Genomic DNA, 3751 nt, shown 5'->3' on the forward strand with positions numbered 1-3751 from the left:
ATTGCACCCTAATCTCGAAGGAGAATGAGTGGATTCGTTCATAGGAAGCAGAAGATGCTGCAGGTAAGATATCTTGCATGAAAAAAAATTGAATCTGTAAATTTGATTAGGGATGGAGGCATGCAGTTGGGACTAACCTGGAGCGCCGTTCGTGTAGGTGGATGTGCTTGGGACGCAGAGGTCGACACCTGGGGAAGCTCCAGCTGCACATCGGGTGGAGAAAGGGGGCACCGCCGTGCCGGGCTGGATCCGCCCACCCAGATCATCGTCCCCGTCACTCACCCCCATGCGCCCATAGTCTGTCCCGTCGTCTACCTAGGTGAGCTCTGCTGGGCCACCATTCGCGCCGCCTGAGGTGCTCACTGCCGTGCATAGGAGGGGATGGGGCCGCCATAGATCCGGGCCGAACCAACAGGAGGGCAGCTGCCTTGGATCTGCACGGCGAGGTGAGGATGACGCCGAGGCTGGAACTGGGAGGACGAGGGAGGTGCAGCCATCGCGCCGCCGCCGTCGAGAGTAGAAACGGGATTGGAGGAGGCAACCGGCGACGAAATCAGAAGCTCGCTAAAAAAAAGGCCTCTCGGTCCATGTGGCTATTGGCGGCAGTTTCGGTGGGACGTCGTGCTACGAACGGGAAGTTAGGGGAAAAACTAACCGCGAGCTGGGGGAGGGGGGGCAGATCCGAGCTGAAGCGACCGAACACCGGAGCGGGTTCCCGCGCCGCGGGTGCGTCCGTTTGCCTCGGGTACGGAATAGCTTATTATGTACTCAGGGTATCATACAGTAAATCATATATATAGAGAGAGAGACATAGGCACCCGAAAATAGGATAACATTACAATACTCCCCTTCCTATTTTTTACGTCCAATACTAAAACATTTATACAACATGCTTGCCTCGTAGATTCATTCACAAAATAGGTGATGCCTGTAAACAAACTTACCCCCCAATCCCTGCTTCAACCAATACATCTTCTGCCACAGGCTGACCTGCAGGACAGGGTCACCCATCGATGTACTCTCAATGTTGCTTAGCGCTGGACGAGCATTTAGATCGAACACAGTCGCAGCCGGTGTACCATTTGTTCATCACAGGAGGCAAACTATCCATCAAAAACAGTAAATCAGCTATGCTGCTACTCAAATTATATAATGAAAAAAGCTAAACTGCTACATTAACCAAATAAACAAAGACATCAAGCTTTTACCTATCCGTTGGTCCAGCACATTCTCCACTTCCTTCCAAAACTCTGCAGTTTTCATCCATCCTAAAAACACCAGTTCTGTGTATTTAAATGTACCTATGTCAGCATACCATCACACATTACATCGTACATATTTCTATACTGCTGACATTAGCCCCCTACTACATCACCCTCAACCAATGTGAAATCAAATAAGAAAAAAAATGCAACTATCAGATATAAGAAATACACACCTAACTGTGCCAGTTTCTTGAAACACCCTTCCCCCACAGTCCAAATCAGGAACCGGACTGGACGTGCAACAGTACAACGCTTCTCCTTGTGCTGTCCAACAGTAAAAAAAATTCAGTTGCAAGAATGTTAAGCTTACCAAAATATGTATAGTGCAACTACCTTTGTGAACCAGACTGCAGGCTTGAACTTCCAGGAATACCTGCATCCTTCCATTTCCCTTCACTTCTACAAGCTAAGATTCAGCAAACATCCATTCAAGCATTACAATAGGTTAAATGTTAACTTCCATATATTATGAACGCCAATAACTTACCCATCATTCTGATGTTCCTCTCCTCCATCGCACCGTTCCTCGCCACAGCATCTTCACTGCCAGAGGATGCAAATCCTTTTACCTTCGAAGCCTCGCCAATCGAGTCGAACTGAACAGCCATCGATGTTCTCCCGGTGGCAATGGCGCCCGCACCACCACTGCTCCCAACGAGGACCTACGGTCCTATCCGATACATCTCTACCGGACCTACCCGTTGGGATATTTAACTATTTATCATCCTTGCGGATGGCACCTTTCTATTTGCCATCCTTACGAATGCGCTTACATATTTGCCATCCCTCAACAAACGAAGCAACACATTTGCCGTTTCCGCTGATGTGGCGCGCCAATTCACCCGTGCCAGCATGGATCGGGATGAGAAAGGACCAAAACACCCCTGCCTTATCTCTATTAGCTATCCCTTTCCTCTTTCTCCACCACTGATGTGTGGGACCCACGTCTTAGGGTCATCTTCAACCTTCGGACACTCTTGCGACCACGAGCTGCTGCTCGCCGGCCATCCCTCTACAAATGAAGCAACACATTTGCCATTTTCGCTAACATGGTGCGCCAACTCACCTTTATCAACATGGATCGGGATGGGAAAAGACCAAAACGCCCCTGCCTTATCCCTATTAGCTATCCCTTTCCTCTCTCTCCACCACTAACGTGTGGGACCTACGTCTTGGGGTCATCTTCAACCTTCTAACACTCTTGCGACCACGAGCTGCTGCCCCCCAACAGCACTCGCCGGGGGTCAGCCGGCGCTCGCCCTTGTGGCCGGCCGCCGCGGCTCATTCCCGTGGCCAGTGTCCAAATTCCCCACGGCGGTCGGCGAGAGGGAGGGCGGGCGGATGGAGGCAGGGCCGGCGGGGGATTTGGGCCGACGAGGCAGTGGCAGGGCGCGGCTCGGCTCGCAGGGTGGCGAGCGATGCGGCGGCGCGGAGAATTGGAGGCGCAGGAGGGGCGGTGCTCAGCGGCAGTGGTGCGCGGCTGGCGGTGGTGCGCGGTTGGCGGTGGTGGCGCATAGGGCGGCGGCGCGGAGGACGCGGGCCGGGCGAGTAGGAGCCGGCCATGGCCAGCCATGGAGCGCGCCAGAAACAGGAGAAAGGCAGGGTTGTTTTGGTCTTTTCCGTCCCGTTCCACGCTGGCACGGGTGAGTTGGCGCACCACATAAGCGAAAATGGTAAATGTGTTGCTTTATTTGTAGAGGGATGGTAAATATGTAAGCGCGTTCGTAAGGATGGCAAAATATAGCAAAATAGTTAAATATCCTACCCGACACCGCCCTTCAACCAGCACTCACCAGATACGGAGCCGGCAGCGGACGTCTGCGACTCGCCATAGTAAACCTTCACCGCAGATGCAGGCCCATCAGCCCTACCGGCCTCCCCCGACGACGCAGCTACGTTAAGTTTGACAGCTGACCACACCGTCTTCTGCTCCGGCCGATCTGACCTGGCCATGTACCGGCCGGCAGGACCCGCGAGGCCTCCATGGTCCATGCCGGAACCAGCTTCGTACAGCTCCGCCATCTCCATGGTCGCCGCCGTCCTGTCTCTCCGCCTCGCCGGGGCAACGGATGGTTTTCGAATTTCGAATGCGTGGTTCCGGGTGTGGACAGCCACCGGTTCCTTCTTCATTACTACGATGCCAGCTGTGTATGGGACGGGATTCGAGGACCGTATAGGATACGGTTGGACATAAAGCTAATACATTGAGGTGACATAAAGATTATGGACGGGATTCAAGGCGTATATAATCTTGGTTGCGGATGGTCCATCAGTTGATACATCACTTGGTTTCTTGCCACACAATGAGCAGTTAGAACTACTGGATTGTTGCAACGGCTACTCTATAAAATTACTTACTATCAGTTTACGCAACACACAAGAATTACTTGCTATCAGTTTACACAACACACAAGAATTGTACAGATGGAATCTAATTCGCGAGACGAATCTATTAAATCTAATTAATCTATCATTAGTAAATGGTT

General features: G+C 52.0%; 1 long non-coding RNA gene across 1 annotated transcript; it reads right to left on the minus strand.

Moving 5' to 3' along the window:
- Positions 1 to 547: 547 nt before the first annotated feature.
- Positions 548 to 2021, minus strand: LOC111256046. The gene is made up of 5 exons (XR_002676111.1): positions 1753 to 2021; positions 1599 to 1671; positions 1439 to 1529; positions 1209 to 1283; positions 548 to 1103 (listed from the first exon to the last, which is right to left on the minus strand). It is a non-coding gene; the product is annotated as an uncharacterized LOC111256046 (long non-coding RNA).
- Between the last annotated feature and the right edge of the window lie 1730 nt (positions 2022 to 3751).

Source organism: Setaria italica, unplaced genomic scaffold (genome assembly GCF_000263155.2).
Source record: "Setaria italica strain Yugu1 unplaced genomic scaffold, Setaria_italica_v2.0 scaffold_10, whole genome shotgun sequence".
In the NCBI taxonomy this organism is placed as follows: domain Eukaryota; kingdom Viridiplantae; phylum Streptophyta; class Magnoliopsida; order Poales; family Poaceae; genus Setaria; species Setaria italica.